At 49.9% G+C, this 26,856-nt stretch overlaps 1 protein-coding gene across 13 annotated transcripts in view; it reads left to right on the top strand.

Annotated features, from left to right (window-relative positions):
- Positions 1-26,856, top strand: part of Atxn7l1 (ataxin 7 like 1) — a 228,182-nt gene that overhangs the window by 50,260 nt on the left and 151,066 nt on the right. The gene's annotated exons all lie outside the window — the stretch shown is intronic.

Raw genomic sequence — 26,856 nt, 5'->3', positions numbered from 1 at the left:
CAGCCTAGTGTTAATCCCACCAATCGAGAATAAGAGTACTACAATTCAAAGCCAAATCTGAAACAAGCTTTAATTAAATACTGGTCAGGTGAATGGGCTCTGGCCAGGACCATCTCTGGGTTTCCAGAAAATGGTTCCGTCACGGTTTGCAGCAGATTAAGAAGGAAAACCCATAATTCGTTGCATTTCCCATCAGGGGCAAGTGTACATCCTGACATACCTCCAGCCTACATCCAATCAGGGGCAAGTGTACATCCTGACATATCTCCAGCCTACATCCAATCAGGGGCAAGTGTACATCCTGACATACCTCCAGCCTACATCCAATCAGGGGCAAGCGTACAACCTGACATATCTCCAGCCTGTGAACCTCCTGCCCACCTGTGACCAAGCACATCTGGTGCAGATGGGTCAAACAAACGTGTTTAGAGAAGTGAAAACATGTGGCTTGTTATCTCCCGTAAACAACAGCCTCCAGCATTTCAGGAACTGTCTGTCCTTGGGCGAGGGGCTTGCAGATCAGAATCATTTTGTTTCGTGGATCTCTAAGGCATAGTAATTAAAACTTAAAATGTAGCCTGGGCTCTGACACTAGCTTTCTAATTCCTCAAATATAGACCCTGAAGGGAAAAACAAACAACCCTAACAGATTGTTCTCCTCCCTCCAACCATTTCTTCTTCAGTGCTCTGTTTTCTCTTCCTATCACAAAAGGTCTAATATCCTCATTTCAAGATTTATAAAGTGAAGAGAATGTCTAGACTACACTGAACTGACTAGTCAAAGAGATGGTGATCCTAGGTTTACTAGGAGCTTTTTACACCAGAGAGGGGCCATTTGCTCTCCCAGAGACTCCCGGCTGGAAGCTCAGGGCATGTGATGCAGTCTGTGCTGTAAGCAGGGTATTTTAGCAAACGCCCCATGAAGTCGGTGGGTCAGAGGAGCTCCCCAAAACATCATGCAGGCCAGTGGATGCGGTGCAGGTCGGATTCTAGTTTAGGTAGGGTGGTGTGCTAGTTAGTTTTCTGTTACCAAAAGAAGGAAGGTTTATTTTGACAAACGGTTTCTGAGGTTTCAGCCCATGGTCACTTGGTCCCCGGGGTGAGGCGGAACATCCTGAGAAAGGAATCACAGAGCAGAGACCCTGTCCTCCTGGGGAAGCAGACAGAGCAGAGACCCTGTCCTCCTGGGGAAGCAGACAGAGCAGAGACCCTGTCCTCCTGGGGAAGGGATCACAGAGCAGAGACCCTGTCCTCCTGGGGAGGCAGACAGAGGGGAAGGGAGAGGAGAATGAGAGGCCCCGAGACCTGCCCTCCAGACAGTGCTCCAGTGATCACTTTCTCCAGCGGCGCTGTACCTCCTAATGGTTCATTCAGCTATAAATCCATCGATTGCTTCACTCACTGGTGAGCTTCGCACCCTCAAGGTCTATTCAGTTCTCAGTAGCCCCACCGGTTAGGGCCAAAATATCAGCATGTGAGCCTTTGGGGCCATTTTTGTATCCAGATCGTAACAGACAGGTCTTTCAGTATTCACACGTAAATCCCTGACAGCACGGTAGTGTCAGGCGTGTAAAAATGAAGGGTGTGAAGCCCGAAGGACAGCTTTGGGGGGCACTGCAGAAGTCTTTCCTGCCCCAGTACTTTTAGGGGTTGTATTAGCAATAACTGATGGGATGTTTGTATAGCTCTGTGACAAACAGCGAAGCTTGAAAACCAGACTAGATTGACAGAACCAAGCCTTGCAAACATCTCATTTGTCTAAGTTGTGTAGGTCAAAAAAAAAAAAAAAAAAGCTCACGGGAATATATGTAAAATCCCATCGTTGAGACTTAAATTAAAAATCAATTGGACAAGTACAAGAAAACACACAGCTTAAGAAACCTTATACAATCGTGTGCTTTAGTGTTCAGACAGGTCAGGTATGGCTGCTAGAAGAGGGTTTGTCCAGCCATTCAGTCTTGGCAAATAGTTGTTGGGAGCCTGCCATGTGCCAAAGCACTGTGCTCATGGGGAGGGGGTGGGAGTGGGGGATGGGGGTTTCTGCGTGCACCGGGCGGGAATGGCCTGTGCGGCCGGCCAGGCAGGGCTCCCTCCTCTGCCTGGGCTGAGGTACAGCCAACGAGGAAGAGGGAGCCATCCCAAGTGGACTCTGCCCAGACGCAAGGAGTAGAGGCGGTGGCCAGTGCTAGGGTGAGTGGTCCAGAGAGAGCTAGCTGTGAGGTAAGCAGGGCAGGTGCTGGGGAAGGCGGCAAGGAAGGCCTTGGCCCCAGGAGCAGTGGGAGCCAAGGAGGAACGCAGACTCCAGGGTTCTGCTGTCTGGGTTTCCGCCCACCCTGCGGCCTGGGGCATCTTCAATCCCATTTCTTCAGTTTCCACTTTGGAGTGCACCAGGCTCCATCCTTGGCTTTTTCCTTTCCCGTATATTTTCATCTCTTGCTGTTCTCAACCAGGACCACAGCTTTAAACATGCTCTGTGTGCACACATGCCCCAAATTTCTGTCACCAGTCTGGGCTTCTCATCCTGAGCTCAGGACCCATCCCACTGTCTAAATGACACGCCCATGCTTAGCACATTAAAGCCTCACTTCTGGGCTCACTGTGTCTGTTAGGGATGCCGTAACAAAGTTCCACAAATGGCTGGCTAAAATCACAAAATTGTTCTCCCACAGCTCTGGAAGGGAGAAGTCCCAAATCAAGACATTGGCGGGCCTGCTCCCCCTGAAGGCTGTAGGCGAGGCTGCACCCTGACCATCACTTGGGTGATATTCTCAGCAGTCCGCCTTGTCAGTAGGGGATTCACTCTAGCATCTGCCTTCTTCCTCACATGGTGTTCTCCCTGCACGTGTTCTCAGTGTCTTCTCTCATGCACACCTGTCTCTCCTCCTCCTAGAAGAAGAGCAGTCATGTTAGATTAGGGTCTACACTGATAACCGTCCTCAAGCGATTACTTCTTAGAGTATGATTCTAGGTAAGGTCACGTGAGCCCCCACGTGTCTGTGCGCACTAGTGGTCCCAAGGAAAGATGGATCTTGAGTTCAAGGTTATTGGCTCCATATTCTCAGTGGTCAGGGCTAGGGGTTTATACAAATCTCTGAAGGGGTTCAGTCATTCCTGCAGCCCTTCCAGTCCAGCTGATAGCCATGCCTCTTAGAGTTCTCTGAATGAAATCTAGTGCAGCATGCATGCCTCCTAATATTTTCCGTGCTCCCTCCCCATCCAGTATACCAAGATACTCTGCCAACCTTACAGAGTCAGGGTCCAAACAAGTCCACTTCTCCCAACTCCACCTCCACGGCTCTGATTCCATCTACAAAGGACCACCAAACCCAGCCATGAGATCATCTTGCTCTTTTTACACGAGCCCCACGGGTCTTCCCACATCACTCAGTTATACCCGTGCCTTTACTCCATGTCATTCTAACTCCTTCACTCAGGCTGGGCTTGAACTCACTCACTGTGGAGCCCAGGGTAGCCTAGAGCTTACAATTCTCCTGCCTCAGCCTCCTCAGATGATTGTAGGTATGTGCTACCACCTGTGTGCTCTGGCCAGCCACTCTCCCTTATAACTCCTGAACTCTGTCCCCAGAATCTCCCTGTTATCAGGGTGCCTGTACCCGAGCACTGGCACTGAGCGTGCTTCTGCCCTGGGATTGGCCCCCTCTTCGTCACATCTCTGCTCACATACCATCTTATTACCTGATAACTAACTAATAATATATGTTACCATGCAGACAAGGAGTGTCCTGAAGTGTATTCTAAGAATGTAGTGTGCTTGGACCCGAAGGATGTTGTGCCAGTGAAATGAGCCTATCACACAGAAGGACAAACACTGAATTATAATTGTCAGCATTTAGGCATGTGTACTGGCCTGCCCTTAGGGTCCTGACAGGATGCGTCCTCAGCTGCAGCCACTAAGAGCACCCCTGTGCACATTCGCTGCTTTCCTTATGAAAGGTGGGCCTTGCCCACCTCCCCTCTCTTCTCTTCCTTGGCTCTTGTTCCCAGGGACTGGTCTCTGCCCCCTTCTCTGCCTTTCCCCCAATAAACCTCCCACGTGAGCCCTGTTGTATGTTGTGACTCCTTCTTGCCTCTTTTAAATTACAACAATCACCACATCCTGTGGTATCTAAAGTTCTCAATCTCAGGAGCAGAAAGTAGGATGGAGATTTCCAGGGGCCGCGAAGGGGATAGGAATCTGCCCCACGATGGGTGCGATGTCAGAGTACACAGGAAAGGCTGGAGAACACTGGTGTACACATGGTGGAATCTGCCCCACGATGGGTGAGATGTCTGTCAGTGCACACAGGAAAGGCTGGAGAACACTGGTGTACACATGGTGGGATCTGCCCCACGATGGGTGCGATGTCTGTCAGTGCACACAGGAAAGGCTGGAGAACACTGGTGTGCACATGGTGGGATCTGCCCCACGATGGGTGCGATGTCTGTCAGTGCACACAGGAAAGGCTGGAGAACACTGGTGTGTACATGGTGGAATCTGCCCCACGATGGGTGCGATGTCTGTCAGTGCACACAGGAAAGGCTGGAGAACACTGTGTACACGTGGTGCTTACACTTAAGAATGCAGAACTATGCACAACCTTATTGCTATCTCATATTATAGGGAATTTTTAACCTCAGTTAAAAAAATGGATTTGTTATTCATTGGCCCCTTTATTGTATTGATACTGTCAAGGTTCAGGAACTTCCCGGGGCCTCAAACCTGGTCATTGTGGGACGGTGACAGGAAGCAGGCCTTTGGCACCCAGAGCACTTTGCCCCGTTCAGAGTGCAGCGTCACACCACTTGTCAAAAACCTAAATTACAGAGCAGGCAAGACGGTTCAGCAAGTATAGGGATGCGTTGCCAAGTGTGACATCCTACACTTACTCCAGAACCCACACAGTAGAAGGGGAGCATCCTAAAGGTGTCCTCTGACCTCTACAAGCGTAATATGGCATGTGCGCACCCCCCACATATATAAATGATAAATGAGATTAAAGAGAGATTACATAAAATGAGACACCAGGTGGTGGTGGTACACACCTTTAAACCCAGCACTCAGGAGGCAGAGGCAGGTGGATATCTGACTCTGAGGCCAGTCTGGTCTACAGAGTGAGTTCCAGGACAGCCAGGGCTGTTACACAGAGAAACCCTGTCTTGAAAAACAAAACAAACAAACAAACAAACAAAACCCCAAAACCACCACTACCAAAACCCAGATCACACAGTACCTAGAGGTGTGCCCACACTCCCTGGGGAGAAAATGCCCTGTGTGTTGGCCTCATGAAGTTCTCCTGTGACCCACAGGCTGGGCAGTGAGAAATAAATCATCCAGACATTGGTATTCCTGATGGCAGCTAGGGCTTTACCAACAGAGGGTACAGGAAAGAGCCATCTTAATTTTAAGCTTCATTAGAACAATCAAAGGCTAAAAGTCATTTTTCACAGTGTTGGGCAGCATAGGAAATCTGTCCCCACCTTGAAGGGACACTTTGTCTGTGAGAGAAGCGAAGATTGTGGTCTCGCATGCCTCTTGGGTGGATAGATACCCTGTCCTAATTCATTCTTCCTTCTCGCTCCCTGTATACATGTGCCTGGGGAAAGCAGCAGCCTACAAGCTTTGGGTTTCTGTCCAGGCTTTGAAGGTGGTGGTTTTCCTCACGTCCTCCTGGAGCTGCCCCTGGTTAGTCAGTGTTGTCCCCAAGGGTTCACCACACAGAGCAGCTTTAGGTCGAAGGAGGAAGGATAGTGGCACTCTTGTCAATGAGCCCTGGGCCAGCCTGGCTCTCCTGGGCTCCTTGCTGAGAGCTGCTGGCAGTTGCTGGATCTTGGAGTGCCTTCTGATGCCTTGATGTAGAAAACACTGTCATGTGCTGCTGGCACCTGCTCCTAAATAGCCTGGTGCCCTGGAGAGACACTAAGATCGCTCTTGCAAGAGCACAGTGACCCTCCAAACCCAAGACAGCATATTCTTGAGTGGTGTATTACTTAGTTTTTTATTTCTGTGGTAAAATAACATGACCAAGGCACCTCATAAGAGAAGGCATTGGATTGGGCTTACGGTTTCAGGGGGCAAAGGTGCATGGTGGCAGGAACAGCTGAGAGTCCACATCTTGATCCATGAGCAGGAAGCAGAGAGAGAGCACACTGGGAACAGTACAAAGTCGATCCCAGAGACACACCTCCTCCAACAAGGCCGTCGTGGTCCTCCCCACACAGTTCCACAAACTGGGGACCAGGGTTGAAACGTTTGAGTCTATGGGGGCCATTCGCATTCAGACCACCACAGGTGGTTTTTCCATTGCCGAAGGACTGTGAAGATGCTACAGATCCAGGAACCCTCCATTGCTTCAGAGCAGGAAGGACGGGCTGACCTGAACGTCCTTCAGGGACTTGGATTCCATAGCTCCCCCAGCCCCCACTCGAGACACAGTTTCACTGGGTAGCTGTCTGGGCCGGAGCCTACTGTGTAGACCAGAGTGGACTCCAGGTCACAGAGATCTGCCTGCCTCTGCTTCCAGAGTGCAGGCTTCATCCACCGTTGCTGTGTGATGGGCCACTCCAAATCTTTTCTTACTAATGATGTTAATTATACATAATAATGGGGATCAGTATGATTTCATGTCTCTGCATATTTGATCTCATTTCCTCCTCATTACTCTCTTACTCCCTTCCACTCTTACTGGCCTCTGTGTGAGTGTGAGTGAGTGTGTATGTGCGTGTGAGTATGAGTGTGTGAGTGTGGGTGTGTATCCATGCACGTGCATGTGGTGGGTATGGGTGTAGACTAGAGGTCAGTGTGGATTGTCTTCCTCTGTCGTTTCTCACCCTGTTTTTGGGGCATGGTCTCACTGCACTTGGATCGGATCCACCTGCCTTTGCCTCCCCGTGCTGGTGCACACCACCGCTCTCAGTATTTTGTGTGAGCACTGGGCGTCCACACTCAGGTCCTCAGGCTTGTACAGCAAGGACTTCAGCCGCTGGACCCTCTCCCCAGCCCAGTCTCCTTCCTTCTCCGAACTAGTTCTTCTTCCACTTTCATTTTGTTTTGGTTTTTGTCTCCAAATGATTTTAATTGGGTTATTTACAGGAGTATGGGTAGTGGGTTATTTACTTACAGAAGTATGGGCAGCTTGCCAGTGGCCACACCACTGAAGAAAATGTCTTTTAGCCAGGTGGTGGCGCACACCTTTAATCCCAGCACTTGGGAGGCAGAGGCAGGAGGATCTCTGAGTTCCAGGCAAGTCTGGTCAACATAGAGTGAGTTCTAGGACAGCCAGGGCTACACAGAGACCCTATCTCAAAAACAAATCCAAACCCAAAAACCAGAATTGTCTCTCTCCCCACCAGCAACTATTAATCTTGTTCCTCCTCAGGGAAGGGTGGGAACCTGTGAGTGGAGAGCACTGTGGCCAAGCCCTAGCCAAAGGGTGGTGGGCTTCACCACTCCACCCCTGCCCAGTATGTGTTCCTTCCGCCTTCTCTACGACAATGTTCCCTGAGTCTTGGAGGGACTCCCCCAAATCTTGATGGCTTCAGACTACTGTAGCTAGAGTTTTCCTGCCTGGCCCACAGTCAGGACAAATCTCTGTCACCCGCCAGTCCCACAGCCGCTCAGACCCAACCAAGTAAACACAGAGACTAATATTGCTTACAAACTGTCTGGCCGTGGCAGGCTTCTTGTTAACTGTTCTTATAGCTTAAATTAATCCATTTCCACAAATCTATACCTTGCCACGTGGCTCGTGGTTTACCGGCATCTTCACATGTGGCTTGTCATGGCGGCGGCTGGCAGTGTCTCCTTCTGCCTTCCTGTTCTTTATTTTCTCCTCTCTGTTAGTCCTGCCTGTACTTCCTGCCTAGCCACTGGCCAATCAGTGTTTTATTTATTGACCAATCGGAGCAGCACATTTGCCGTACAGACCATCCCACAGCAGCCTACAAACACAGACTGGCTGTGACGGCACATGCCTGTAATCTGAGCACTTGGAAGATGGAGGCAGGTGGATCAGGCGTTCAGTCTGTGTTGCCTGTTCAGCAAGTTTGAAGCTAGCCTGTATTTCAAAAGACTATCTCAAACACCAAATAAATAAATAAATAAATAAATAAATAAATAAATAAATAAATAAAAATAAAAAAATAACATTTATCAGGATTGTGTGTGTTGTCTGGGTGGTCGTTCTGTGTGGGTGTCTGAAGTCTCCTCAGTCATCTGGTGGTTGTTCTTTGTGGGCGTCTGAAGTCATTTCACTCATCTGGTGGTCGTTCTGTGTGGACATCTGAAGTCACCTCAGTCACCTGGTGGTTGTTCTGTGTGGACATCTGAAGTCACCTCAGTCACCTGGTGGTTGTTCTGTGTGGGCGTCTGAAGCCACCTCACTCACCTTTCTAGGGTTGAAGACTGGCTGGCCTAGAGAGGCTTGGGCAGAACAGGTTCTACCCTGATCCCTGTGGTTCTTCCAATACACTGTGGGCCAGCCTGTGTTTCTTTGTGTGAAATATCAGCCTTCCAAAGAGAGCAGGAGAGGACAACCAAGCAACTACTCTCTGCCCAGGCACAAGAATTTTGTGTCTGTATTACATTTGCAAAGGATCCATTGGCCAAAGCAAGTCATGTGACCAAGCTCTGACCCAGTTGGAGAAGGGATCGCTCAGGGACACATGCATAGGAAGAGTAAATGTCCAAGGACCATTTCCACAGCAGTTGCTCCAGGAAAGCCATGTCTGAGGCTCCCTGTCTTTAGGCAGGTGTGTGGCAAGGTCCGTCAGCATGGGGTGGCTTGATTCAGGACCGATACCTTCTGAGGCAGGCCAGCAGAGTTCAACATGCTCGGAACGGTACCCACTGTTTGCAAGCAGTGTGAGTCTGAGCCTGGTTGTTCACCTGTACCCTGGACTCCACTAATCAAGTCTCCTCAGCCAACAGATGCTGTAAAGCAGGTTTGTCTGACATGTGATCTACATCCCAGTATTCGCACCACTGTGGAAACAGCAAGTTACTTGTAAGCAGAGGCTGGAGAGTGCCACTGCTAGGTGACAGGGTAGTGTGGAGCTTGGCTGAGCCCCTGAGCCGCAGCTCTCAGGGTCCCAAGAGGCTGGGCGGAGATCTGGATAGGAGAAGAGAGACCTGCTGGCTTCTTGCCCGCGTGATCCTTGCTGCAGTGTGGGCTGTTGAAGACTGACCAAACCGTTCGCGTGTCCCTGGGGCACAGCCCCGCCAGCAGCGACAGCCCACATCTGTGCTCTCTGGTTTCTCCGTAGAAAGTGTTGCAGCTCACCGCCAGGGCACTGACTGCGTTGCGGCCTCCGACCAGCCTGGCCTCTCCGGGCAGCTGAGCCCTGCTCCTCCTGCTGTTTCTCACGCTTTAGCGCCACCTTTTCTGGGGTCTCCTCACCTGTCACTGCCCTTCCCCTCTTTTCCTCTCTACTTTTTTGGTGTTCCCCACATGTTATCCTCAATGCTGTTGCCAGGCAACAGTTTTCAGAGCCATCTCATCTGTATCCTCATGAAATCTCCATCCCCTCCCTCTCTCTGGCCCTCGCTTGCCTCCTTGAATGACAGATAGGTTACTCAGACTCCACAGGTACAGACTTTGCCCTCCTTGTCTGTCTTAGTCTGCTCTAGCTGCAATAACAAAATCCTGTGGGCTGCGTGGCTCATTGGGCAATGCTATTTCTCACAGTTGTGGAGGCTGGAAGTTCAAGCTCAGGGTGACTGTGTGTGTGCGCGCGCGCATGCGTGCTCCTTCCTGACTTACACATGGTCGTCTTTGTGCTCCTTCATACAGCATACAGAGAGCAGCCTGATGTCTCCTTCCCTTCCTGCTGTGGGCCCTCTCTCGCGACTCATCTCCCAGATGAGTCCCTTCTCACACCGCCCCTCTGGGGTTTGAACCTCACAGATGCACACTTGCCCATAGTGTGGCATAACCTGCCTTCCTGATGCCTTCCTGTCCACCTCCCCTCTTTCCAGGAACCCAAATCAGAAAGTGGCATCATCGGCTGCAGTGACCACTGCCAGATGTCTCCAGGTCCTCTGTCTTCAGTCCCCGCAGCCACCGGCTGCCCGTCACACACCCATCACTGCTCACAGACTCCGCAATGGTCCTCATTTCCCGGCTTGTCTCACCAAGCCTACAGTACTTCCTGAAGAAATCCCCAAGCGCTCTGCCGCATGCACTGGGACACAGTACGCCCGTGCTTCCGTTCTCTGCAGGCCTGCCCTTCTTCCTGGCGTCACCTCTAGTCCACCGATCTACCACAGCGCCTGCCAGACCAGTGATCTCAGTCTTCTTCTTCTTGCCTCTGCTTGGGTCACCCCTACCCCTGCACATGGCCTCCTGGGGGCACCCCACCCTGCACATGGCCTCCTTGGGCACCTTCACCCCTGCACATGGCCTCCTTGGGCACCCCTCACCCCTGCACATGGCCTCCTTGGGGCACCCCCCACCCTGCACATGGCCTCCTTGGGCACCTTCACCCCTGCACATGGCCTCCTTGGGCACCCCTCACCCCTGCACATGGCCTCCTTGGGGCACCCCCCACCCTGCACATGGCCTCCTTGGGGCACCCCCCACCCTGCACATGGCCTCCTTGGGCACCCCACCCCTGCACATGGCCTCCTTGGGCACCCCCCCCCCCCACCCTGCACATGGCCTCCTTGAGCACCCCGACCCCTGCACATGGCCTCCTTGGGCACCCCACCCCTGCACATGGTCTTCTTGGGCACCCCACCCCTGCACATGGCCTTCTTGGGCAACCCTACCCCTGCACATGGCCTCCTTGGGCACCCCCACCCCTGCACATGGCCTCCTTGGGCAACCCTACCCCTGCACATGGCCTCCTTGGGCACCCCCACCCCTGCACATGGCCTCCTTGAGCACCCCGACCCCTGTACATGGCCTCCTGGGCACCCCCCCACCCCTGCACATGGCCTCCTTGGGGCACCCCCCCACCCTGCACATGGCCTCCTGGGCACCCCCACACACATACATGGCCTCTAGGCATTGTGCTCATCTGTCTGATTTGACCCAGACATCATGAGCTGTCTGTGTGCCTTATTTATCGTGGTAGGGCACTGTGGGCTTCTGTGTCTAGGCCTGCCCCCTGAGGGCGCTGTGAGCTCCTTGGGGGCAGGCATCGTACATACTCAACAACAACAACAACGGCAATGCGTGTTAACCACAGGTAAGTGAGTAGAGGAGGCCAGGAGGCTGGGAACCTCTTTCTCTGTTATCACACATGCCGTCAGCTGCCTGCCCTCGGCACTTCCTGAACACATATCCTGAGGAAGGCCCCTCCCTCCGCAGCTCCAGCTCCCATTCATTTGTCCCCTTCAGCACTCCTGCTCCACATCTGTCTGCCCGCTCCTCTAACCCTCTGCCTCAGCACCGCCCTTCACGACACCTGTGTGATCTGCTGTCTGCCCCGTTCATTGTTTTCCGTGACTCGTGATTCCTCATGTAGATGGAGGCCGTGGTCTCTTCCTTGTGTGTCCTCGTTCTTCCTTGGCCACACTACGCATTCTTAACTGGCCTCAAAGTTGGGCCACATCTCTGCCTGTCTCCTTTTCTCTGAGCTAGATCCCCTTTGGAAAGACAGAATAGCCTAGGAGTCTATGTCACCAGACAGATTCCAAATGTGGGCTTCACCACTCCAAACCAGGGGCTGAAAAGCAAACGTTTTGACATCTAAGCATCTGGCTCCTCATCTCCGAAATGGAGGCAGGATCCTGCCTGCGGGTTGCTGAGAGGGTTCAACGAGATGATCTGTGTAGAGCACAGGGCACAGCTGAGCATGAAGTGTACGCTGGCTGCCATGATTGATGATGTTTCAATGCTATTGTTTGATCAATACATCTTCCCCTAAGTATCTACAGCCCAGCCCCGGCCAGCACCTAGCAGAACAAGTACAGTGGAGATGCCAGACTAGCGCACTCCAGGCTTCCAGAGCTGCCCTGGAACCTGCTCCTTTCTCTTTAGTTGGGGTGGAAGACCGACGTTCCTTGGGGTGGGGAGAGGTACTGGAGAGGTACTTCCATTTGTCTCCACCACCACTTCAGGTGCACAGCCAGTCTTCTCAGTCTTGGTTAAATGTGGATTATGTTGGCTCTACCTCTACACACAATGCCTCAGAAAACAGGGACGGCAGCCCCTTAGTCAGTAACTTTTGTAGGCACGACAGCTAGCCCCCCTTTTCTCTGCTTACTTCAGGGTTAAGGATTTTCTTTTCTTGGTTTGAGGGGGTCTCAGGAGGCTGTTAGTTATCTTACAAAAAGCTTTTCTGTATCCTGAGAAATCTCTACCCCAAGTGAGAGTGAGAGGCTAGGCCACATCTGTCAGCCTCGGAGGCACAGCTGGGGTATGGCTGCCTGAGTTCTGTGACTAAGGAGCTCCTGGTTCTCTCCATCTGATCAGTGCTGGCAGGAGTCCTGACTCTTGAAGTTCAGGGTGTGGGCCCTCCTGGCCCCTCGCCCGTAGAGGATCTCTTCTTGGCTGCTTCCTGTGATGGCTGATAACTGTTCACCTGCATCAGAAGGAGACAGTGTTGCAGGCCTGTGCCAGTTGGCTGGACCAGCAAACCAAATAAGTGCTTCTCACCCTGTGCTTCCCTTCCTCATCCCAGTTGATCAAAGGATGCAAACACAGAAATCAGGAGGCGCTCTCTATGGGAGGAACTGTTGGGAAATCCTACCCAGCGAGGGCCACACACCCTGGAGAGCTCTATTCCAAAATGCAGATTCCTGGACCTGACCTTCATAATTTCCAATTCCTTCAGTCTGGCTGAGGCCCAGGAACTCTGTCCTTAAAGAATCCTGAAAGAGTGTGGTACTCAGGTGTGGCACAGTAAACCTGTTGCGTTCAGTGTCTTACTTCCCCCGTGGAGGTGGGTGTTTAGGAGCCCCTGAGAGGTTTGACAGGTTTGTGACGGGGCCCAGAACACTAAGGGGACTTCCCAGTCCCTGCTTTGATCTCAACAGCCAGGGCCAGAACTGTTTCTGCACTGAATGGAATCAGGGCATCTGGATGGGGCACCCGGGAAGCTGTGAGGGAGCCAGGGAGGAGAAAAAGGCTTTGCATACACGTGTACTGTCCACCCATGACCGTGTTGGAGCAGCTAGGGGGTCAGGCATGAGATTTGTGTGTAAAACTGTGGAGTCTCAGTTGAAGTTGGTTAGATACTGACCCAAATAAATGGACTTGATGCAGGGACAGAAAGCTGGGACTAGATCTGAGGTCACCAATGTGAGCAACTCCCATGTCATGAATAGAATGAGGAACTTTTAACTTCTCATCTGAGCATTTGACCCTTCTAGAGTAAGATCATGCCATGATGCGCAGGACCTCAGCCCCCAGCAGTTTGCACGGCAAAGCCTAGAATAGTGGACACACATGCTCGCAAGGTAGCTGTGTTTCTGGATTAAAAGCACAGTGCTGAAGTCAGGGAAAGAAAAATAAGTGAGCTCTGGGAGTCCCTGGGCAGGGGAGTCACCACCAGAGCCAGGCGGCTAGAAAGGTCTCCTGCCATCGGGAGCTTAGGGTCAGAGGTAAAGTCCCTTTGGCATGTGAACCCGGACTACTGTTGGTACTGTTACAGGAAGGTGGGATCTTTTTTCTTTTTCTTTTAACTGTATGTATGTCAGCGTGTGTTCAGCAAGTGGCAGTTTCATGGCACTATGAAAAAACTCCCCAGGCATGCAAACCTCAAGTAAATAAAAACACAAAAATAGATTTTTCAAACCATGTCCTTTCAGAACATAGTAGGATTAACTGAAAAAGTGGATTGAATTCCTTTTGCTCACCTGACTGCTGAGTGGAGAAATTCAGAAGGGTCCATGTTCCTCCAGTGGATCTGCTGAAGCTGGGCTAACTGCAGGCCTGACGATTCTAATGGGTGGCCTTCTATAACTAAGCGGGGCTGGTGAGTGAGCCAGGGTTTTGTGAGCTCTAGGTTTGATGATGGGGCTGGCTGGAGGTTAGCTGGCTACCCCAGGCTTGAACCTGGAGTAAAACTTCGTGCAGAAACTCTGCCCGTACGTTATAGGTCACATCAGGTTGTTTGTCTGGTGGTGATGAAGGTTTGGCCTGAAGCATCCACACTTTGACTCAGTTCCACGTGGATACTGAGGTTGGGATTTGCCAGATGGCCAGCCCAGCCCTGGGATTAGTGTCTGACCACAGAGCACAAAGGAGGTTTTCTCCTGAACCAAGAGGTGAGTTCAAAAACATTAGGTCATCTCTAGCACCCTGTTTTAGGTTAATTTTCAAAACAAGGCTTTCACTTGCCCCAAATCATCCAAGGACCTAAGTATAATGCCCTTGGCCAAATATCAGCACAGAACATCTCTATGGGGTACAAGCAGAAGTGTGCTCGTCTACTGGCCTTCTGAGAAGGTTAACAGCCCTCATCTGTAGTACACCGCTGGACTCCATGAATCTCTAAGAGATGCCTTCAAGAGGCAAAGGGAGTCATGTGCCAGTAGTTCATCAGAGATGGCCCTCCGTGTACAGGACTCTGCCCCTGGTAACAGCATCACAATGCTCAGAAGTTCCATGTTACAGACTGTAGCAGGTAGCCGGTGGGTGTCCAGTGGCCACTTGTCTCCTCTTTAGCAGCCTTCACGATAAGATGATTGGATAATGTTAGGTGTTACCACATCCCCTGAAGAACTTGTTAACGATGCATCTAATGGGACTAGCGAGATGGCTTGTGGTTAAGAGCACTTGCTGCCCTTCCAGAGGACCAGAGCTTAGTCTCCAGCACCACAGGCACAAGCACATGCACACACATACACAAGAAAGAATAAACAAATTATAAAATGAAGCAAAATTAAAATGCATCCCACTGGACCCCATCTCCCAGGGATCTGGTGCCATAGATGGAGTCTAGTCATCTGTCTGTGGCAAGCCTTAGCAGATAACAGTCACATTTGAAGAACACTTACCCACTGTTTACTTACCCAATGGCTTAGATGACTTGAAAGCTCAAGGTCTGGTGACGTTTAACTCAGTGACTTTCCTGTCATCACTCATTGTGACTCTGCAGAACACCAGGACTGTTATTCTGAAAGTCCCACCATGCAAAGTCTGGTTCTAACATCAGCAGAGAATTTCCTATGCACCGGACAGCAGACGTGTGCTCCCCCACCTCATCCTTACAACTCTCTGTTGGTACCAGCCCCATTTTACAGATGACGGAGCAGGGGTCCAGAGCCATCTTCCGTGGGGTGGTGCCAGGGTCAGAGCCAGGCCATCTGACTCTGTAACCTGTGTTGAAAGCATGGCACAGAGCTGCCGTTGAAGCACAGTGCTCCTCTGAGGGTCTCTGGCTTATGGTTCGGTTCGGTTCTGTGGGAACTTAAGTGTCTGGAAGATGCCAACACTGGCCTAAGGCATCTCAGTTAATTCAAGCAGCAACCTTGTGGGGAAGGCATGACTACTGTCTTCCAGAAGAGGAAAGGTAGACCCAGGGAGGTTAGTCCTGTGGCTTGATATTGCTGCATAGCCAGCTAGGAACAGAGCAGGCATTTGTTGCTCCCTCCTCTACCCCAGCTACCCAGCTAAACCTCTCCAGTGCTCCTTTAGGCTAATGTGAGACAGCTTTGATTCCTTGCTACTTATTTAAGCACGTGAGCTTGTTTCTGGCAGTCTTCATTTTTGACTGTTAAATGTGAGTCTGTAAATAAAATAGAAGTGTACACGTGGGGAGGACAGCCGTATCCAGAGTCACCCTCAGACATGGCGTAGAGTTGGCTGAAGGCAACAGTAAGTGGTCAGAGGCCGAACACACGTGGAGAAAGGGTGAGTTATGTCTGTGGGAATGGAGGGCTCCTAGATGAGACTGCACTCACGCTGGCCCTTCAGGATTTATACAGTTGCAGAGAATGTGAGGAGGCACAAGGGGAACAGCCAGGGAGCGCTTGGCGGAAACTGATGGGCCCCTGGGCTTAGGGCCAGATCCACAGGCTCACCCACCATTTTCATAGGCTCCCTTCTTGCCTCGGGCCATAGCTAGTCTGATGTTTGATTTGCTATCAAAGATGATTTTCTCCTCCAGCGGATCGATCATCTTTTCCATTACCTTAAAACAGCTTTTGTAGCCCTCTCTTTCTACAGCTTTCTCTCCCTGGGCCTCCGTGCCTACAGCAGCTCTGAAGGTAGCTGTTGCTGTAAGCCCAAACACTGAGAGGGTTGTCGGATGAGGGGCAGGCTGGAGCAGCTGAAGTATGATACTTGAGTATTTGTTTTTGTTCTCTGGAGTAGAGATATGTTTCTGACGCTCATGAGCCCTGGCATAGTGCTTGGCCAACTGGAGAGGCTGTAGCTCGTCTTGCAAATACCCATTCTTGCCTTAAGGCCTCGGGATATCCCAGTATGACTGTCCCAAGAGCGTAAGTGCTTTGCACACTGATTCGGGGCTGATAAACAGTTCCTTTCCACTGGCACTGGCTCTGCTGAGTGGATGCACTTCTCTTCATGGAGCCAAATGGCACATTTACCCCCTGAGCCCCGGCAGCACCATCGCCGTCTTGACAGGTGTTTGGAGGGTTCTGTGGCCTTGACTAACGGTCCTCTGAGGGAGAGCCATTGCCTTGCTAGTTTGGATAAGCCACAGCCTACTTCAGTTTTTTTGCACTAACAAGCACCACTACATCAAAGGTTTTTGTTTTGTTTTGTTTTACCTTGGACCCTCCACATAAGAATCAGCTCAACAGTGCTATGGGCTTATCAGGAATATTTGGGACCACCCATTGTTCCTGAATTCCAGTTCACAGAGTCTCATGGAGTATCTCTTCATCGTGTTTCCTTCTGTAGACAGAACCCTGAGGTAGCCTTCCATTGTGGAGCAAAGGATGATGATATATCTGAAATGATGGAGAGATTTTTCTGGTTCACATTTCCTCGATTATGTGGGTTACGAGTCTCCGCCACATGTTCTGGATGACTTTATTAGCAATAACTTAATAGCCAAGCCTGCATCATCCAGTGCCCCTGGGGTAGGGCTTGCCACACCACCTTGCTGTGTTCATGAGCTTCCCACAGGCTTCTTCATGGGCTCTCCTTTCAGCATCCTCCTGCAACCCATCATTCAAGAAGTCTTTTTAGTTGCTGTGTGAGAGCCAGAGCGTGTGGTGGACAGACCCTGTCTGGCTCCTCTAGTGGCCATTGGGTGCATTTGTCACCAATGGCTGCAGACCCAAAGAGAATGGCTTCCTTCCAAGTCCTCCTCTTAGCAGGGCTGTGGAAATCCTCAAAATGGTGTGGGCTTGACCCTCACAGGCAGCTGACCACCCATCCCTGACTCCTGCCCTGCCCTTTCTGTCTTGTGTACACCTAGAATAAGAGCCTCTCAGCTTACAAAAGACATGAAGCAAGATGGTGACCCTCATGAAGCCATTTTTTTTTTTTTAAGCAAAAAGACCATTTGCATGTCAGAGAGAAGTCTGGATGCTGCTGCCTTGCAAGGAAATTCCCACAGACTTCCACCTGACACTGACTGCGTGCCCAGAACTGTGACAGGCTGGGGAAGTGACAGTGCACCAGCCCAGCCAGGCTCTGCAGCTAAACTGCAGCCCTCCAAGGCCAGCTGGATTCACCTGCTGTTAGTTAAGTTTCTTTTGGTTTAGTTTTTAAATTTTAATTGAGTGATTGATCTTAAAACTGCCTTACTTTTGCCCTGCCCTCCCCCGAGTGTAGCAAGAAAACACGTGGAGACCAAGTAAAATCCATCTCAGAATCACCGGCACTTGCATCCTCCAGTGCTTCCTGTGGCAGACACAGATGGTGGGATGAGCAGCAGATAGAGAGCCTCCCTGGTCTTACGTTCACTTGCTCCTTCTGGAGGTGTTCTGTGCACCAAGGGCGTGTGCGTCTCCCTTCCTCACGCACCTTTTCTTGGCACTCTTCCTTTTGGACCATCTCACATGACTAAAGAGCCCAAAAGGAACTTACGGGGCTGTCAGTCCATCCTGCAGCACAGTCCGGAGAGAGTGAAGCGTCCCTTAGGAGACATTGATTTCCCCGCGATCCACTCGAGGTGTTCCGATCGCACATTCCTGTTCAGCCTGAGGAGCTGCTTTGGCCACGTCTTAGTACATTTTCTGTTGTCATAATGGAATTATCACAGACTGGCTGATTTATAGAGTAATTTATTTCTTACAGTTCTGAGGCCTGAAAGGCCAAGGTCAAGGGACCCTAGATCTTGAGGGCCTTCCTGCCCGGCTGTTAATGGTGGAGGATGGAGGAGGACAGCAAGCCCGGCAGGACAGGCAGGACTGCCATGGGCCGGGAAGGGAAGGGAGGGAAGAGGTGGGATTTATCCGTTTGTCAGGAACTCACTCCTGCCGTAAATGTCCCACTGCTTTGGTAACAGTGTTGTCCTCTGCCCTACTAACCCACTCAACTCTGAGAAATCGAGTATTGTGCTGGGGATTGAGTTTCCAGCACGTATACTTTGGGGAGATATGTTCAAACCACATCAGTTTGTAACCTGTTTTGTAAGGAAAACCATGGGAGTAATGACTTTCTGGTTCCCAAACCCACTGCCCTATTCCTTGAAATATGTTTCCTCTCTCCACCTCACAGAGGTCTCTTCAGAGGTTATTGGGGGATAGGAACAGGGAAGGTACCGTAGACTGTGCTGGAAGACCCAACCTGAACTCAAGAAGCACCCCAGAGGAGGTGGTAGAAATCACCCCAGAATTTGCTGGAAACTGGCCTCATACAAACAAGCTCTTATAGTTCTCTGAACAGTAGGGATTGGAGGTGAGGAACACACACACACACACACACACACACACACACACACTGCACAGACACTATACACACACACAGCGCATACACTTAAGGCCTATAGAACACAAGTTGAGACAAAATATCCCAGGAAGGACTTAGAATAGTGTGAAAATATGTATCCCAACTGTAGTTAGTCCCTAAAGAAAATATAAGCACGAGGCAGTGGTGGCTCACACCTTTAATCCCAGCACTTGGGAGGCAGAGGCAGGTGGACCTCAGTGAGTTTGAGGTCAGCCTGGTCTACAGGGCAAGTTCTGGGACAGCCAGAGCTACAGAGAGAAACCTTGTCTCAAAAAAACAATCAACAAAGAAACAAAAAATAATAAGCATGAACATTTAGAGCAGAAAGAACAAAGGGGGCGGGGTCTGGTGATGACTCTTGAAAGTTTTCATATCTCTCTATTCAGTTAGTAAAGTGCCCTCAGCAGGAAAGCCAGGCAAAACAGACTAAGATGTCACCCCATAAATTGATCTTTTTTTTCTCCTCTGATTGAGCCACAGTGAACTATGCAGCTTTCACTGACAGGTCCTGGCCTGAACATGCTGTGCCTACCTATCCTTGGCCTTCACACAGATCATGGACTGTGGGACTAACTTGATACGGAGGAAATGGGCCTGTTCTGTCTACACAGCTGACCTCTAAACTCAAGCAGTCCTTGCTGTAAGAGAAGCCTTGGCTAGGACACCCCAGAAATCTGCCAAAGTGGCTTCCTCTGTCCTGAAGGCTAGGGCAGAGCCTACCAGGCCAGGAGCTACCAGCATGCCTGGCTAGAATGGTGGATAAAAGTGGGTAAGAGTGGACAGGGAGGAGCCCGGTGTCCCTGTAACTGCTTGCAAGAACTGGGACTGGTTGTGCATCCGGAAGAACATTTTTAGTGTCAGATTTGTGAGGCATAGGCAAGGGGGAGCCCTTTACAGAATTAATCTCCTAGCTGCCAAGGTCATTGCTGCCCAGCTGGCCAGTCCTGTTCTCTGCCAGGCTGGGCTGAGGCTGACCCAATGTGCCCTGAACTGAACCTGAGTGTGCTGGCCCAGGATCACACAGGTAGAGCTAAGGCAGGAAGGGTGGGAAAAATCTAGATAGTCCATGCCTTGGCTCACATGTGGTCTTGAAGCAAAGAGCAGCTTGAACCAGGCAATAAAAAATGGAGCATCCAAGGCCACCCCTAGTGCCAGCTCTGAGGCGGCCATGCTAACTAAGGCCAAGAGCAGGAAGCAGTGGTGACTGTCAGTTCCGGAAGTCCAGCCATTTGACACTTTGTGTGGTGACAGGGGCACAAACCACTTCTTCACTAGTGTGGCCCACTTGGAACTTCCTTAGATTCACAAAGTGCTTGTCTTCTAAGGAGGTCAAAGAATAAATGGATTGATAAAATTATTGACCTTGTAGTGTAGATAACAACACGGATATTAGAGCAGTTTATATCGTTTGCTATGTCTCCTTCGAGAGGGGAGGTAGAGAAGGGTGGAAAATAAATCGTCTTGGGAACTTCGGCCGGTTGATGCGTTAGCATCGATGAAGCAGCTACTGCGTGCGAGGTTGTTTGGCCATTGGAGAGATCCGGAGCAGTGCATCAGGGAGCCTGTCCTCCAGAAGACCTCCCCACGGTGAGAGTCCGCTTCTCACTGCTGAGTGAGGGTGTGCTGGAGGGCAGGATGCTGGAGGGCAGGATGCTGGAGGGCAGGATGCTGGAGGGCAGGAGGGAGGACATTCCCTGGGGAGGGGTCAGGCGAGTTCTCAGAGATGAGAAGGCTGTAGAAATCTCTCGAGCACCGGCTGGTTGACAAATACGACACTCTATCCCAGACGCAGAAACACGGCCTTTGAGAGCGTTGTCATGCCGAATGGTAGAGCCAGAATTTGAACTCAGGGTGCCAACTCCAGGGTGCAGCAATCGGACACCATGTTTTTAAAGCCCGAGGAAGATTCGGGGTTCAGTGCAGCCCCTTGGCCACCATGCACCTTGAGTGACTGCCTCTGAAGGGCCTTCTTGTGGCCGTGTTGATCTGGGCTTGGGGACCCCGAGGGGACATCCAAATAGTGGTATAGGAGATTCTACTTGCTCCCTGTGTTTCCTAGTATCTGGCTGCCAGACAGGAAAGGTGTACCCCCCAACCCCGGGAAGGGGGCCAGAGCAGGGCTGGCTGCTGGTCCCAGGGCCCATGCAGGCTGTTCACGGCCTCGGCAGCCTCCACTGCTTCATCTCTGACTGGGTTCCAGTCCCCCTTTCCAGATCTTGCTGGTTTTGAAGCATAGGCTTTGGTTTTCAGAATTCTGAGAAGCTGAAAGGCAGCAGTTTTGCCTAGAGGGGAGCTGGGCCCTGCTGCGGAAAGAAGAGTCAAGCCGTGGTCTGTCTTGGAAGACTCCAGATTGCTTTGTTGTGTGGATGTAAAGCCATGTTGGAGTGAGCCAACAAAATCCCTCTGTCTTAGCAAAGTGGAGACATTTTTGTGTCCCTTATGTCCCAGCTTTCCATGTGTTTTCATCAGTGTTTAAAATGTAGAAAATGCCACTAACAAGAAAAGGTATTAATAAAAAACACATAACGAAGCACATGAAAATTGATAGAGGAAGGAAGGCTCTTAGGACCAGTCGCTCAGTGGCCTAATTCCAATCAGCTTGGAGTCAGTCTGTTTGTCCTTGAACCACACTGGCTGCTCCTCCAAATCATTTGGCTCAAGTTCATGTCAATGGAAGCCCACGAATCAAAGCTGCCTTCAGCCGTGTGGCACTGGCCCTCTGACCATCCTGAGGGCAGTGGCTGCCCAGAGTGAGGAGTTAACATTTTAGGCCTGGCTCTCATATTCACCTTCAGGGAAGAAGCTTAGTGTGTTGAAATTAACACTTATTTTCCAAACACAATATTTTTGGGGTAAGTTTTAAAAGGAAAACATGTTAAAATGTTATAAAATTATTTTCAATATGCTATAGTATATGTGTGTATGTGTGTGTGTGTGTGTGTGTGTGTGTGTGTGTGTGTGTGTGTGTGTGTAGCATGTGCCACCTCAACATTTTATAATTCTCCTTGTGCCTAGAGTGCTTTCAAAACCCTGGACAGACTTTTGGGGAAATGAAGGCCAATTCGTAGGCCTTATTATTTCTTCCATGAATCTAAACGTCAAGGTTGCTTATTTTTTGTTTTTTGTTTTTTTTCCCCACCGTGGTATTTTTCTCTCCTGAGCACAGGTAGCATTGATTGCCAATAAGCTGTTCAGTTGCCTTCAAAGCATTCTGCTCCTGGCAGCTTCCCTGTGCATCCTGAACTGTGATTCACATTGCAGAGGGTCCTGCCCTTCTTCCATCCTTGCTGAGTTTCTTCATCTTTCCGGCCTTCTCCACTTGTTTCTTGATGTCGAAGTCCTGAGCTTTGGGAGGTGTCCAGCATCTAGTCTGATCTCAAATCCACAAAGCCAGCTGTCTTCCCATCTCGGCAACAAGTGTTCTGCAAACAGTGAGCTGGGCATGCCACCTGCCCTTCCCTAACTGCAGCCATTTCAACCAGAGAGTATTGGCTGTAAACTGGTTCACACGCACAGCTTAGCAAGAGAATTCTCCTTAGAAAGCTGTTGATCTTGAACAAAACACTATCCCTATTCTACCGATTTCTTTTTGTATTCATTTTAGGAACAGTTTATCAACTGCTCAGGGAAACCAGAGTCATCACTTCGCTTTTATAGATACCAGTTTATTGTCTCAAACTTGGCATCTCTTGAGCTATCTGTGCCCCTCTTCTGCCGTCTGGGATGGAGAAGGTTCAGGGAGAGCCACAGAGTTGGAAAGAAAGTTATGAACACACCAACTTGACCCTGTTGTAGAGAATTTCTTGGGATAATAATCGATGCCATAAACATAATCTTACGTTCACAAAAGTTTGTTCATATCCCAATGTGGTGTGATGAATACAGTGCTCTCCGTGTTATATCTGGGGAGTGGAGCCAGGGAAGTATGATGCTGGGGGAGGGGTAGTAAACATATATATTATATATAATATGGATATATAATATATTATATATATTTATATTAACAGCCAGCTCCCCCAGGGAAGATGAGAGTGTGGAATATAGTGAGCGATGATTTCTGTATTATAAATACATTAGTCTCCTCTTATGCAATATTCTGCTTTCCAGGCCTTCAGTTATCTGTGGTTCACAACATTGGAATAGAAATAAATAGAAATGTCTAGAAATAAATAGTTCATAAGTTTTTAATTTCTCACCAGTCTGAGGAGCAAGATAAATGTGCTGTCCCACCCAGGATGTGAAGCAACCCCATATCCAGAGTATCCACTGTGTATACACTACCCACTTACTAGTCTTAGGAGCCTGTTGGTTATTCAGACAATCCTTCTGATTTAGGCCATTTTTTTCTGCAACAGAATACCAGAAACTGGACAGTTTATAAAGGGAAGTTTATTCTGACTCACGGGTCTGACTTCATGGGAAGTCTTGGGCTAAGCAGCTACATCTGATGAGGGCCTGGTATTGCATCATAATGTGGTAAAGTGTAGAAGAAGTTGTACATGGAGGAGGAAAAGCATGAGGGATGGACTGACACCCTAGTAACTGCTACATGGACCCTACTACCATGAGAAACAGATCCCACTCTGACCGTTAAAGGTCCCACTCACTCCCAACCCTGCCACAAAAGCAATGAAATTTCATGTCAATCTTAGGAAAAATCATATTTGAACCATTGAAATTGACTTCTTCATCTGTAAAATGAGACCTTGCTCTGTTATTAAAGATACTGCATTTTGCTAAGGAAAGGAACTGGCTTTGGCGTCGGTGGCCTGTGATCTTATCCTGCCTTAGCTCTGGCAAACTGCCTTTACCTTTATTCCCTCGCTTGGAAAGCGAGGCATTGACTCCATAGGTTGATGACGAATGAGTAACTGAGATAATATTTGCACATCACAGACTCCAGAAGGGTATGTCTTAGCATGTACTTGGTGGTTACCATGAAGTGTGGCACATAGAGAATTTTACCTTTTACTTTTGCCCATCCAGATTCAGTATTGTGTTGGTAAATGCTTAACAACAGCTCTTCCAAAAGTAAAGGCCTGAGCCATACTGTTTGCCTGTTTCTGTGGTATAGATATTCCCCTGGGGCTGATTTCATACTACGTCAGTCAACCCTGAACACGGAGCTGGGAAAACATGTATGCTCTTAAACACAGGTACAAGCCCACATCAGCACACCCCTGTTTTCTAAAACTGTACTCAGTGTTTTGCTTAAGGGATAAATTAAGAGAGAGAATACTGAACAGCTAGCATTGTGCCTGACACATTAGTTTTCAACTCTCTCTTGTCTTCTCTCTCTCATCTTTGGCCCTTGTTACTCTAATCAAATAGCACACTGATCTTGAACACCAGCTATGTGAAGTGTGGGGTGTGTGTGTGTGTGTGTGTGTGTGTGTGTGTGTGTGTGTGTAGGATCTTCTGGAATCTAAGCACCGTATTTTGCATCAGCCAGGTGTCTTGTGTCTCAGACCCTGGGCAGCCTGCAGAAGAGCCGTAAGGTTGACTTGCTAAGGTATAAGCAAGTAGATATGCAGGTCTTCTCCCTCTTCACAGGAGATGTCTCTGAGCAGAGCAGTGCAGGGCTGAAAGAGTTGTAGATAGAATACAAGAATATTGCTTATTGATGAAGGGCCTGGGGCGGGGGATACACATTTAGGAGACCATAGCCTGGAACCAGCTTATTCATTACCTTCAACAGTGATCCAGCAGGTGCGTGTGCGTGTGCATGTGTGTCTGGGAGTGAGGAGTGAAAGACAGGCCTGTATGTGTGTGTCTATGGCTGTGGGCTCTGCAGATCTCTGGGAATATTAAAGAATGGAGCATCATCAAATGATGGTCATGAAGCGTGACAACAGAATCTCAGAGGCACATACCTCACACCTTGCATGGGCTGGTCCCAGTCTTCCAGCACCTGGCACAGCTGCCAGCTCAAGATGCATTTGAGACATTTCTTTATAAAGCTCAGTCTAGACAGGTTCGTGTGTGTGTGTGTGTGTGTGTGTGTGTGTGTGTGTGTGTGTGTGTGTGTGTGTGTGTTTGATTAATGAAATCCTTTTGTTCCTTCATAACTTGGTCTATGGCAGAAGGCTTGCAAGGCCACTCCATCCCATTCTCATTCAGTAAACAAGGCCTAACCTTTACAAGCATGTGCCTGGGTAGAAAATGTCTTGAAAGAGATGCAAACTGTTAGGAAAGATCACCAATAATTCTTAAAAATATTTTTGTGGAGCTGGGAAGATTGGTCAGTGAATAAAGTGCCCTGAAAGCATTAGAATTTAAGTTCCGTCTCCAGGTACCACATGTAAAGCCAGGCACTGTGGAGTGTTTGTAATCCCAACACTGGGAAACAGACACAGGCAAATCCTAGGACTTGCTGGGTAGCCAGCCCAACTTACGTGGCAAGCTCCAGGTCAACGAGAGACTCTGTCTCATAAAAGGAAAAAAAAAGTGGATGGAACCTGAGAAATGACACTGAGATTAGGTTGACCCCATCCTCCACATGCTCCCAGGCATAGGTGCACCCTGCACACACATGCCTTTTCTGTAGTTTTCACATATGTCTTCAGAAAGCATATATGTATGAAACACACACACACACACACACACACACACACACACACACACACACACACCCTATAGAAATAGGCAACCCGAAAATAAAGGTGAAGCAAGAATGATGTTGGCAGTTAGGCAAGAATGATGTTGGCAGTTAGTCCTCACAGGGTGATGTGCTCCTTGTATGAGGCTCTGAACTGAAGGTCCCACTGCCCATGGAGGTCCCGTAGCTCAGGCCTGGCCCTACACCTTGGGGGACCCATCACAGGCCCCCTCCCCCCAGCCTCTCCTGTGGGGCTTCCTCTTGGACGATGACTAAAATTGCTTCTCTGAAGACCCTGGCAGAGGTGTGTAGAGATCTCTTAGACAGAAGTAGAGTGGAGGGGGCCAGTCCCCAGGGGCATGAATACAGACGGTAACTCCCCTGGAGGTACTCTCAAGTTAGAGATTCACTTCAGCCTGGATCTCCAGTACCCGACTGACTCCCCTGGTCCCTCCATGGGAGTGAAGGGCTCCCTGACGTACGGTGACAGTGCTGACCTCCTGGCTGTAGAAGCCACAGGGCTGTCCGGGAAAGGCATGCAGAGCACAGGCTTGCTGAAAGGGTCGTTCTTTGGGTCGTTCCTCCTCTGGGTGGGTACTGCCCGGAGCATGAAGAGCTCAGCCCATCCTTCTGGCCTGAGTTAGAATCTGTGGAAGCTGTCTGTGTTGGGGTGGGGGTTCTCAGTAAAGATACAGACCGCATCTGGTAAATGGGCTGGAGGGTGAGGGATGTATGGCAGAGGCAACTTTGTGCACAGCCAGTCAGCGAAGAGGTAGGTGGTGCAATCCTCTGGGTCCTCCTACTACTCAGTGGTACATAAGATGTGACCACAGGTTTCCTCAGAACTGGCCTTTATTGTGTGACAGCTTTACTGAGATGTAATTCGAATACCATTCAAATCTCCCATTTAAAGGGTGTAAGTCCATGTTTTCGATCTTGTAAATGTTACCACTAGCAATCTTCGGAAATTTCCACTTCCCCAGGAAGACTTCCACCTTATGACTGTCGCCTCCCCCAACCCCAAGGCAAGCACTTAATGATTTGTCTGTGTGGATTTGCCTATGGTGGACAGTTCACATAAACGGGAACGCACAGAGCACCACCTGCTTCCGTTTTCTCTGATGCTCTCAGGGTTCGTCCATGTGCAGCAGGTACCGCACCTCATTCCTGTTGTAGATGGGCAGTGTCCTGTATTTTGTCTGTCCATTCATCAGCTGATGGACATTTGGGTTTCTACTTACTGCCTGTTATGAAAAGCGCTGTTGTGAGGACAAAGGCATTATGTCTCAGGTGAATGCCCCGTCCTGATGTTTTTCATGTAGCTGTCTGATTGCTTTCCACGTCTGCTTCAAAACACTCAGTAGCTTCCCTTTGTTCTTAGTATCAAGATCAACATCCTCACCTTGGTCTGCACAGCTATGGCTTCTGGGCCCTTGCCAGCTT

The sequence above is a fragment of the Peromyscus maniculatus genome, chromosome 14 (genome assembly GCF_049852395.1).
Source record: "Peromyscus maniculatus bairdii isolate BWxNUB_F1_BW_parent chromosome 14, HU_Pman_BW_mat_3.1, whole genome shotgun sequence".
NCBI classification, from domain to species: domain Eukaryota; kingdom Metazoa; phylum Chordata; class Mammalia; order Rodentia; family Cricetidae; genus Peromyscus; species Peromyscus maniculatus.
This window is presented reverse-complemented; position numbering and strand designations above follow the sequence as displayed.